Source organism: Gymnodraco acuticeps, unplaced genomic scaffold (assembly GCF_902827175.1).
Source record: "Gymnodraco acuticeps unplaced genomic scaffold, fGymAcu1.1, whole genome shotgun sequence".
Lineage (NCBI taxonomy): Eukaryota > Metazoa > Chordata > Actinopteri > Perciformes > Bathydraconidae > Gymnodraco > Gymnodraco acuticeps.
The window spans coordinates 1,718,295-1,731,269 of record NW_022991444.1 but is presented as its reverse complement, the minus strand read 5'-3'; the positions used below and the strand labels follow the sequence as shown (position 1 = coordinate 1,731,269).

General features: G+C 39.5%; 1 protein-coding gene across 1 annotated transcript in view; it reads right to left on the bottom strand.

The window, feature by feature from the left end:
* Positions 1-9,854, bottom strand: part of LOC117532888 (plexin-B1-like) — a 92,905-nt gene extending 83,051 nt beyond the window's left edge. Inside the window, 1 exon segment of the mRNA XM_034196473.1 lies at positions 9,557-9,854. The gene's annotated coding sequence lies outside the window, so the exon portion shown is untranslated.
* Positions 9,855-12,975: the final 3,121 nt, after the last annotated feature.

Below are 12,975 nucleotides of genomic sequence, written 5' to 3'. Positions count from 1 at the left end.
TGTCTACCAAGATCTAATCTGACACTCCGCTTCACTGCTGATAAACCTGAGGATGAGCCCCCCCGTACAATAGTAAGCCCCTACAGACAATAGAAGGAGAAAGCTGACTTAGCGGTAGCCTCTAGACCTGGTCTACAAACAGGTAAATCCCAAAATCCATTAGCTTGATTGACAGCATGGTGCAGCAGTTGAATCAGGTTTGTTTGATCAATCAATTCCCACAATGTTATCTTAACAAGTGCAAATGATATTGATCAATTCATTGACTACTGGTGATTCCTTGCTAACAGAAGCAGTTAATTCAAGCCCATCTTGAAAACTAACAATGCAACCTATCAAAAGCCAGTGGGGGTGTAACTTTCAGGATTACATTTCAGGGCATTAAGTGACAGTTGCCAGTACCACCAAAGCCGCAACTCACACCAGAAAAAACCCTCAGACAAATGCAGAGGCATTTCTTCAAGAAAGGGAACGCTCCACCTGTGAGTCGGGCAGATGGCTAGCATAGCTGTACTGGGTCGAAAGGCAACTGTCCAGAGGCCTGCTGCTGGGAGTCAGGGGCAACAGCTTAGGGGGAGGTGGGTTTATGTTTCTGGCTACAGGCAACTGGGCCCACATAGGAACTGTCTGGCAGTCAGAGGCTCAAATGTAGACAGAAGGGGAACAGACAGAACGGGAAGCCCTCATTCCAATTAATAAATGTTTGTTAATTTGGTGTAAGTGTACTAATCAATGAGCCCAACGCGTCCTCATACCTTGAGGGCAGTATAGGTTGTTTGCAAAGGACTCCGGAAACGGTTGTGAAACTGCAGTTTGTAAAACGTGGTTATTGGTTAACCTTGTAAATAAACCCAAACTACTTGGTTGGATGTACGAAGAGATCTAGTTTTGGGCTAATATACATTTTACTCATCCATCCATCCTCCTTATGCGTCATTTGTCCCTTTTTATACTTCGTCATCAAATTTCCTACTTTCTGTCCATCATCTTTTTTACGTCTACCAGAGGTCGGATCCTGACACTAAACATACATATGGGTCATAATTAGCCACTTTTTAGGGCCATTTTTAGGGGCGAGGGTTGTCTGAATCAGCTCATAGTCACCAGCAGTGAATGCAGGGTTATCAGTGATATTGTTTTTGTGAAGCATTTGTGGAATTACCCCGAGTAGTTGAATCCAGATCAGAGACAAAGCTCAATTCTGCAGTCGGAATTTGTCCTAAAAAACTGTCTTGCACACAACTAGTTGATGTAAATAACCAGCTAAGTAATATAGTGCACACAAGCGTAAAGGTCCCCATACAGGGATACATTAATTGAACTTGTGTTGAAAAATAACATCTGATCAAATGGTCAGTCATTGTGTGAAACAACTCAAATTAAACATTGCATTATCCAAATAACCAAGCTCGAGATTGTATTCCAGTTATTTAGATGTTGCAAAGACTTACCTTACTGAATACACAAAAGGAACATATATATTCTGATGCTTTAGTTAACATGGCCTGAGGCAGTGAAGTAAAAGCAGCTGGGGTGTAAGGTTGTGTCTACAGGCTGGGCCCTCCTGGGAGCTGGGTAAGGGGAAAGAGGCTGGTGGTACACAACTGTCCCTGGCTGAGAGCTGCCTCGCAACAATAAAGAACCACACCCTCTGGATTTAATATGGCGTGAGTAATTTCCAAAGAAGGATGTCATTACTGAAATACGGTAATAGATGCTTACTTTTTACATCATAATGGCTAATCTTGCTGAATTACAGTAAATGGTTTCATTGACATTTGGGATGTTGCTCATTTTCAAATCATTCTGTTTGAGTTTAAACACTTTATTATGTAACTGCGTGTTTGTATTTGAAATGTGTCTTTTCTCAAGTGAAGTTGTCACGCATAACTGTTTAGCATTATCAATGTCTCAGTGTTCAGAAATGGGCTAAGAAAGGCAATTTCCCAATTATAGAACATATCCTAAATGTGTCCTTGTTACTGCTACAGGTAAGTCTACTCCAAAAAAAAAAATACATAGACCAATCAGGAGTCACTCATTTCCCATCTCACCAAATGTGTGAGGGACGAGAGATTCTATTTTCCCAAACAAATCCCAAGAACAAACATATACATTTTGAATCTTAACAATCATCCCTAATAATATTCATTTCAATGAAAATGTTAATAAAAGTTCCCTTATCCAATATCAGTCAAAATATACAAATTAACTCCAAATCAGTCAACCCTGAAAATGTAATTTCTAAATCAACATTCATTCATTACAACACACTTGATTTGCCAGGTTTTAAACAAGGGTCTGGTGATTGTGTGTAAATTAAGCGGATCATATCCAATTCACGAATTATACATATCCCGAAAAAAGACCACAACTTGATTACAGCTTGACAACAATGTTTTCCAATTGACTTTGCCCAACGAGAAAGTAAACTTTTACGAGTGAGTGAATTCAAAAGGACATGAGGACATATGTGTCATGATAAATCTGCTTTTCTTGATAAAACGGTCTCCTTCCTCCTCACCTCTGTCTAAGAGTGTGTATGGTAAGAAGGATGAGAGGAATGAGGGGATTTCCTTTTAAGTACATTGGATAGACGCTTGTTGCTAATGAAAATAAGTATTTATTAAGCTGCCAATTTACCCATCAGCCAAACTCCCTCGAGGGCTTTTGGAGGCCTCAGATCCAATCTACCAAGCAGATAGCCGGCATATCTTAACTAGGGTCAACCTTTTATGAAGTATTTTCTAGTATGTCTGGGAAAAAAAGAAAGTTGCGTGCTGAGCAGAGGGAAATATGGGTTTAGGGCTTGCACAATGCCGTTCATTTTCCCTTATCTTCCCAAGGATGCCTGTGGCTTCAGTGGTGCCCCAGCAAGTGTTCTCTGCAATCTCCACTCCCACACCCCATTTAAACTCAAACACACACACACACGCAGAAGAATGTACCATGAGGGTCCACCAGCTGTTGCAGTAGCCGATATGGGGAACGCCCAAAATACTTCTATCATCAAAATGTTGGCATGCGCATTCTCTCAAAGTTACACACCTAAGATCCACATGGCTTGTTATACACTCCATTATTCTGTTCAAGATGCCTTATCGTATGCTTATAAAATCCAGAGGTGGTAAATAACTACATACATTTACTCAAGTACTGTACAATTTTGAGATACTTGTACTTAACTTGAGTATTTCCATGTTTTGCTACGTTGTACTTCTACTCCACTACAATTCAGTGATAAATCCTGTACTTATACTCCACTACATTTATTTTGTACCTTTACTTTACAGATTTGGAATAATAATGTGAAATATAATCAACACTTAAATAAGACTTTAATCACAGCTACAGTCAAGTATACAAAGTCATTCAAACTAGCTGCACCTTCACCAGCTTTGAGAACACTTTAATGATCAATCATTATAAAAACATATCATATATATTATTCTGAAATGGACCAATCTGCATAATTTGACAAGTGTATTGGACACTCATCGTATCCCATCATCCTGACAATGCATCACCCAGGTGACGAAATTCTAGTTTGACAAAATACAAAAAATATATATACTACAACCTACTACGGTATGTGACACCTGAGACGAAGAGATTAGAAAGCATGCTGAGGAGGGTTCACTTGGCGTCTGATTTCAAAAGCATAAACACTCCCTTTTCCTTTAATGTTCCCACTCATTTCCATTTCTCACGCTGTGGAGAAGCAAACTACTTAACCTACGGTGTGACCGACACTTGGCGCCCGTAAATCACATCACCCTGTCCTCGCCGCATACGTGCCCAGCAGTCTCACTTTTTATGATTCACAGACAGTGCTGGAAAATAGTGGTTTCAGCTGCAGAGCATCGCTTTTCAATGACCAGCTGCAGCTGAAGTGGCCTTCGACCCATTCACCCTCTGCGTGTGTTTGAGAGGATCGAGGTCCGGATAGTAGACCAAACCACTTCCTGCGTGCCCCTTAATGAGAATAATCAGCCCATAGTTTGATTTCAATAGCGCTGCACGCAGTGATGGCAACGGCCCTGCAATGTTGTTTTGGCTTTACAAGCAGATTATCTCTGGCTCACATGGAACCCCAAAACTGACTGATGTTGTAAAAGGTTACCAGACAAGTCAAACATATTACTGAAGACATCAACGGACAACAAAGGCTTGCATAGCCTTTTCCATAAGTATAGAAATAATGCTTGTATACAGAACGTAATTTGATACGCTCCAAACATTAATGGGTTCTATCTTGGCCAGTAGGGATACTCAGATCGATCGGCCGCCGATAGATATCGGCCGATACTCACTCTCTACTGATCGATCGGTGCTCTCTAAAAATGCCGATCCAGGGTTTCCCACACATAGACTATACTTGGGCGGGCCGCCCAGGTATGTTAACGGCCGCCCAAGTATATTTCGCAACCCATTTAGTTTTTTTTTTGTTTGGTTTTTTTATACGTTTTTTTTTTAATAAGTTTTTGTATTCGTCCGTGACCACGACGCCATCTGCGATCGATTAACTTGTGGACAATGATCCCTCGCTCCCTTGCTCTGATCTCGCCTCCTTCTGGCCTGTTAAGTGGCCTGCCTCACACAGGGTGACTGGCTGTCCACAAAAAAAAAAAGTTTTAACAACATGTTTATTTATTGACTTTTCATTCCTGTATAATCATTTTGCACAAAGATGGCACTGTTTGTCAGAGAACTTCATCCTTCTGGGATTTCATGAAGAACAGCTCCAACACCTGTGTGTATGAGAACGCCTCTGGTGCTGGTCCATTAACTGCCAGTGTTTCCCACAGATCTGAAATATACTTGGGGGGGGTGGTGGTAGCAAGGGAGGGGGGGGGGGGGGGTTGAGGTGGAGTGCATCAACATTAACATTAACCTTTCTGTTGGTCGCTTGTTAGCAGACCCTTAACGCGATGGCAGAGCGAACAGGTACAGGCAGGGTCCATAATGATAGCCCTATAGTTTAAATCTACTACCCACACACGAACATATGGAAATGAGTTACTATTTAAAAAATAATTATGTATTTATAAATGTATTTAGGAACCTATCCATGTGATTTTTAGTGGGGGTCGACCTCAAATCCTCTAAGGGGGTCCAGGGGCATGCCCCCCCGGTAAGATTTTATTTTGGAGTTAAATGCATCAATCTGGTGCATTTTGAGGGGAAAATAAAGAGACTAGATCTATGGAAACACCTATATTAAACAGAACTGTATACATTTCAATAATCATAAAATCATGGCCATAACCAATAACATACCATTTCCAATATGAAAAAAACTGAAACTTGTTTATTAATTTATTTTTGGTTCATTTATAGTTGTGAGTGTGTCTGTGCTCCTGAATCAGCCTCTCCTGTCTCCCTCCTCTCCCCCCAGCACCTCTTTGAGGCAGCAGCAAAGACTAGTTTTCTCTCAACAAGTTTCAGGGTTTCCCACACATAGACTATACTTGGGCGGGCCGCCCAGGTATATTAACGGCCGCCCAAGTATATTTCGCGACCCATTCAGGTTTGTTTTTTTTTAAATAATTTTTTTTTCTTTTTCATCCGTGACCACGACGCCATCTGCGATGGTGGACAATGATCCCTCGCTCTACGCCTCCTGTACCCAGTCCCGGACTGGCCATCGGGAGGACCGGGGGGTTTCCCGATGGCCTGGCCTGTTAAGTGGCATGCCTCACACCAGAGATGGAGTATTCGAGTCCTGGACTCATACTCGAGTCGGACTCGAGTGCCGATTTTCGGGACTCGTGACTCGACTCGGACTCGCGCACTGATTGACGCGACTCGGACTCGTGAATTTCCCCCCCCACGATGACTCGGACTCGACTTGTACATTGACGCTCCTACTTGGACTCGAGCAAGTTTTCTCTGGAGTCTGATGTCCTCTATCCTGGCTTGTGCACCTGTGAGGCGAGTTCACGGACTGGCCCCCGCTGTTCCAGTCTAAACATGTCTAGGACACACCCCGCATCATGCTGTATGCTTTCACACATTCTGCTTCCACATTGGAAAAGAGCAGCGCAAAATGCTTGTTATGTTATGTGGAAACAAGATTGAAGAGAAGGCTCCGTAACACATTACTCTAAGGATCGAGTTCAGACATACAGTATAGGCTGTGTTGAACACTATCATCAGAGTAACGTGATCTAATCAATAAATAAAGATTCAGCCGATAACACGAAAGCACATGGCTACTTAACATGCAGAATGATGTCATTTTGCATGCTAAGTAGACATGTGCTTTCTGGGGCTTAATCTTTATCAGTAAACTGATTTAACTGGTAAAAGTTCCTTCAAAATAAGAGTCCCGATCTTATTACTATCAAAATAAAAGTGCAAAACGAAAACTTTACCAAAGGAAAATATTGGCATACACATATAATCACTTCTCCAAAAGTTAACTCATTTTAAATATAGTTGGACATATTAAAAGGTAATTTACAATAATAATATTAATATTAGTAATAAGCTTTATATTTGTATCGCACCTATTACAAGAATTGTAGCCAAACTCGCTTCACAGCAGTTCAATAGACAGATTAGTATAACATGACAGGATAAAAGCAATGTGGAGGAGCAGCTACATTTCAACACATATATCTACGAAGATTAATACATGAAGACTTGTGACTTGGTCTCTGTGTGTCATTCAAGCTCGGGATAACCTCAGCTCAGATGAGGTAAAGGACTCTTGAGTGTTTAGATAGTTAACTTAGTCTAAGTTCTCAGTGGGTCTCAAACAGTTTGGTCACCATTTATGTAAACACATATTTCCATTTGAGCGGTAGTGATTAGTAAAATATGCATGAATACAAAATAAAAAGTTAAATAGGTGAAAAAAGGTAAGATACACTTTTAAAACTTGTTGAGAGCTAAAACTAGTCTTTGCTGCTGCCTCAAAGAGGAGGGGGGGAGAGGAGGGAGACAGGAGAGGCTGATTCAGGAGCACAGACACTCACAACTATAAATGAACCAAAAATAAATAAATAAACAAGTGTCAGTGTTTTTTTCATATTGGAAATGGGATGTTATTGGTTATGGCCATGTTCTTATGATTATTGAAATGTATATAGTTATGTTTCATAGGTGTTCCCATAGATCTAGTCTCTTTATTTTCCCCTCAAAGTGCACCACATTGATGCATTTAACTCCATCATTTAAAAAAAATATCTTACCGGGGGAGCATGCTCCCGGACCCCCCTAGAGGATTTGAGGCCCATCCCTACTTAAAATCACATGGATAGGTTCCTAAATACATTTACCATTTTTTTTTAAATAGTAACCCATGTCCATGTGTTTATTTGTGGGTAGTAGATTTAAACTATAGGGCTATCACTATGGGCCCTGCCTGTACCTGTTCGCTCTGCCATCGCGTGAAGGGTCTGCTAACAAGCGACCAACAGAAAGGTTCATGTTGTTATGATTCTGTTTTCTTCAAGTTGTATTTTGTTGGTCGAACGCACTTATTGTAAGTCGCTTTGGATAAAAGCGTCAGCTAAATGCAATGTAATGTAATGTTGTTGCACGTCACAAAGGCACATCACCTCGACCCCCCCCCCCCCCCCGCTACCACCACCCCCCCAAGTATATTTCAGATCTGTTGGAAACACTGCCTACTGTATACAAAATGTCATTGATAACAGAATTGAGTCTAGGTCAAGACACACAACTTGAAGATTAACTTAATGTTGTATATAGAACCTGTGTAAGTAAACCATCTAGCTAACGGTGTTGACCTAAGGCCCATAAGGAGTATTAAAAAGGGTATGAAAATAAAAGCTTTATGTTCCATTCTAATTATTTAGCAACCAGTGTAACTCATAGGTTTGTTCTAGTTGTATTTTTGATTGACAGATTGAACATGTCTCTGATAGTGCTATAAACCCACACACTTTCATTCATCCCCCACAGTCAAGTGTGGGTAATGTGATACTGGGCTTCTGGAACAGACCCTTAGCAAGCAGATGGCCAGACATTCAAAATATCTGGATGCTTTTGGGACCCCAAGCAAAACCAGAGAAAAGAGGAAAATGAGGTTAAAGGCTTCACTATCGAACCACAAGAATCTTAACATGGGCTGTATATGAAATATGCTCCCAAAACATTTAAGAAAGGATAGTTTGGATTGTTTGAAATGGGGTTGTATGAGTTAGTTATCCGTAGTGAGTGTATTCCCTACAGTAGAGCATTGTACTGCTGTGGAAGGAGCAGCATATTTGAGAAACCTTAAATTCAGACGAGTTTTAGACGAGTTACTGAGGCCATCAGAATTGTTTGACAAAACAGTGATCTGCGAGGTAAAATTAATGTTTTTGTCAATTGAGTGTGGAGGCTTTAAAGAGAGCATAGATAGATCCAGCTTGAGTTCCCCTTAGGATGGAGCTCTTTTAATGCAAGGTAAAGCGGGTAGCATTGTAACACTTAGTACACTTAAACTGGGATTGTTTTTTTTTAAGTGCGGGCCTTCCTTTTAGGTGTGTTTTGCTGTTGCCCCTGTCCACACCAGTACATTGCTTATCTTCTATGCTGTACACTACCTATATTATAAAGCATTTCAACGTTTCTCTGCAAAGTCTAGGGGTGAGGTGTAACTGGAAAGGCTCGGAGTGTATCATTAAAGCAAGACAAAAGAGGGACAAATTCATCCTTGTCCATCATCACCAGCCATCAATGACAGAGATCCCTGAGAACGATCACATATCTAAAAGCCACTGATTGAACTCTAATGCCAAGTTCAATAAACAATGTCAAAGCAGATCACTTGTTTCCAACATCAAGTGATAAACAGGCAGCTGTGTGTGTCCAGCAGAATGCTAGCAGGTGAACAAGGCATTTGACATGTGGCTCACACACACATTCCGACATCAGCTGACAAAAGCGTGTGTGCATGGTGTGTGTGAGACCAGTGCTCTCTGTAGTCAGGAGCTACTGTATGCCCATTGTCGGGAGCAGTCTAGTCTGAGTGTGTCTGATGTTTGGCTGTAAAATCAAAGCAAGTGTATTCAAATGTCCTGCACCCACCTACACAATTATAATTAAAAAAAGATCTGCCATTTCAGACCTTCAAATAATGAATTAACACTTTGTGATATGAAATACAATTTGATATTGAATGTAACAACATGCATCACACAAGGGGGCGTCTTCATAGTCTATTAAAACGAATAATCTGTTTTAGTCGATATTTCATTGGTTTATTAGTCATTTTCAATGTGTTTTATGTTAAATGACCTATTCCAAAAAAATAAATGAGCACTAAAGTAAAAGCAAGATTTAAAATGTTACTTTTGCATGATTCTTTGTGGAAAACTCACGTTTACAGAACTACGTTTGTCTAATATTCGACGTTTTAATGAATGAAAAGTTTGTCGACTACAATTTTCGCTGGTGGTAGAAAGCCTAAGTAGGGTAGGCAATTTAAGGGTCTTGTTTAACTGAAGAAAAGTATTTTACCCCAACAAGTAACAGCTTTTATTCACGCTTATTTCTGTTTGACCTTATCCTCTTAATACATGTACTGCCTCGAACTTACCTGTAAGGTCAATGAAGTGTGCGAATCAGCCGTCCATGATGTTGATTCAAACAGAGCCTCGCATCCACGCTTACAAGTATCTGATGGGTTCCAGCTCCTTACCGCACGATTTTGTTGGTTTTCCCTTAAAACCCGGCGGAAAGGTACGGGGGGAGTAACTTCTCTAAAAGTACAAACAAACTCCGGGTCCAGAAAGTGTGCTGTGCTCTCCCCTCAGTACCTTTCACTCTCGCTCAGGACAGACAGGTCTTTCCTTCTGAGAAGCTTCAACATCAGAGAGCAGCGGACAGCCGCGCCAAGACACACGGAGTCAGACAGGGTGGGACAGGAAGTGCGAGGGTGCTGGCTTCAAAATAAAACAACAAACAATGTCGCACCTGAAACGGTAAAAAATTAGGCTATGTATTTGTAAGTGGTGTCCACATCCCCCCTGTGGCACTGGCCCCCCCTTCGAAAGAAGACCATGATAACACCTTTTTTTTCTCCTATATTTTTCAAGAAGCAGATCATGGCACTGTTGGCACAGTATCAGGTTTATTTTGTGTCTTTGTTCCTTATTTTTGGTTCCCCTTTTTTTGTATTGCATGTATAACCATACTAATGTAATGCCCAAGTACTTCAAAAATGTACTTATGTACAGTACTTAAATGCATGCACTTTATTGCTATCCACCACTGGATAATTAAGTATTATTATTATCACTGCACCTTTATGACTCAAACATGTAACCCAACTTTTATTTTGAAAATGCTGCTCAGACGTGTTCCGTTACATCTGCTGGCTTGACCCAGTTTCTAGGTGGTCGGTCTACTCGGGATTCATTGTGGAGACATTAACGCTATTACAAATCATTATAATACATAACTCTGTTATGGTGGTCACAGTGTAAAGTGCTCTTCAACTATACACATAATAAACAATGGATACTGTTTGATAGTATTTCTGATCAGTCTGTTTTCCCCTCCCAGTGTGGATGGGTGTGTATGATTGACCACATGTCAAATTCTGATGATCATGATGTTTTTTTAACAACCAAATCAGAGAACATACTAATTTAATTCCATACAGCACACTGCATGCTGTTTTTAACTGAAGCCATTTCCCATTGATAGTCATTGTTTACTTATGTGGCAAACAGATACAAATATATGTTATTTTTGTTGTATTTGACTGATTTACTTCAGCTTTGAAATCCTTGGAGATGAAAATGAACAATGATTTCAGACTGACTCTCCTCCTTGTCTAGTTTAGCAGAATGACTTGAGGCTGCCCTCTGCTGGTCAATAAAAGTACATATATGTTTACAGTTTACAGAGACACAAGGATAAAAAAACATATATTTTACAAATTAATTAAACAACAAAAAAACGTGAAAACAGCCCGGGTATTCATTTAGACCTACCTTTACCACACCCACTAGCTACTTTATTAGATACACCAGTACAGTTTAGTGTAACTCAATATAAATGCCAGTCTACTATATTATTCCCATAATATGCAGGGTTCTGTATTTCAGTATTTCAGTTCTGTATTAGTTAGCTTAATTCTGACCTCTGTTTTTGTGCTAATGGATATATCCTCATACCAGTCAGGGGTGGACAATCCCACAGTCTGATATGTAGATATAACATTGTATGGGAGCAGGGGCGGTTCTAGGGGGGGGGGGGGGGGGGCAGTTACCCCCTAACACTGACCTCTGACCCCCCTGTGGCCCCCCTAAAAATGAAAAATGTATGATTTATTACACGATTTATTGAATGACGGAATAGGCGGAACTAACGTTATTCGTCATTCTAGTCGGACCCATTAGAGCGGTGCACTCAGGACCCATTAGAGCGGTGCACTCAGGACCCATTAGAGCGGTGCACTCACTTTCACTGTCCGGCTGAAGCACGCGAAAAACAAACACTTTTCATCTCAGATCATCAGAGGCTGTTGCATCCAAGAAAGACTGATTGAAACCTACGTTTTGAGAGACTACCACGATAATTGAAGGTGAGTTAAACTATTGTATCCGTGTAATTGTAGATGTTCATTGCCTTTATTTTTATATGAATATGATATGGTGTTAGTGCAAAAATTGTACTATAACTTAAGCTGAAGCTAACAGTAATAACTATAAGATATATCTGAAATAAATAAGTGTACTGAAACAAATACCAATAACTGTATTGCATTGTTTTCTTATGCACAATTACTTCATACTGTCTAGTTCTCTTTTTCGTCCTGCATTTATTGTGCCCCCCTCAGAAAATAACTGGCCCCCCAGTGGCCCCCCCAGTCAAATTGGTCTAGAACCGCCACTGTATGGGAGTGGCGAACGAAGACAATAGGAGGGTTAAATGAAACATTGAGTTACTCGTACTTTCCTTGATTATATTTTTACATTATGCTACTATATAAATGTACACCACTACATTTTGAAGGCAGATGTTGTGCTTTCTACAACGCTACATTTATTTTCCAGACTTAGTTACAACTCACTTTGCAGATATAAGTTATTTATAGAAAATATGAATCGACAGATACATAGCCTAATAATATTGAAGTGTAAGATACCAAGCGGTAGAGTCATTTCAATAAACCCCACCTTTACCAAATGCAAAATTCAAATGATGAACACATTAATAGCATTAATAGTTATAATATGTAATTTTTAAATAGTTGGTGCTTAAATGGGCTATTCTGCATAGTGAGTACATTTTTACTTTTATTCCTCAATATGTTGATGCTAATACTTTTTCACTTCTACAGTACAGTTTTGAATGCACAACTTTTACTAATAAGTAACAGTGAGTGTATTTTACATAATGTATAAGTCATATTCTTAGTACTTTTACCACCTCTGATTTGTGGTCACGATTATTAAATGCCTGCCCAGTTTTTGATAAAAAGAAACAGTCACCATTAAATACTTTTCTACAAATAAGGTTTTGATAAAATCAGAGAAAAAATATAATATTTTAAATATTGCTTGATTTTTTTAGGCTGTAATTCCCACACACATATTTAACGCATAGTGGATCTAAAATCCTAGCAGGCCCTTTTTTTGTATTCAAGAAAATATAAAGTGTATGAACATTATTACTTATATACACATACAAAGTTGACACCAGGGGAACAGAGCTACACATACAACGTTTAAATAAAAAGCTAAATAAATATTACAAAATGCAAAAAGAAAGAAAGAGAAGAAAGAAAGAAAGAAAGAAAGAAAGAAAGAAAGAAAGAAAGAAAGAAAGAAAGAAAGAAAGAAAGAAAGAAAGAAAGAAAGAAAGAAAGAGAAAAAGAAAGAAAATAATAGTAATAAATAAAATAAAAGGTCATGTTAAAAAATACAATATAATACAAATCTGGTTTTGGTTGCCTTCTGATTCCTAGTAATGTTGTAATTCTCAGTGTTTCAACATGTTTTTGAC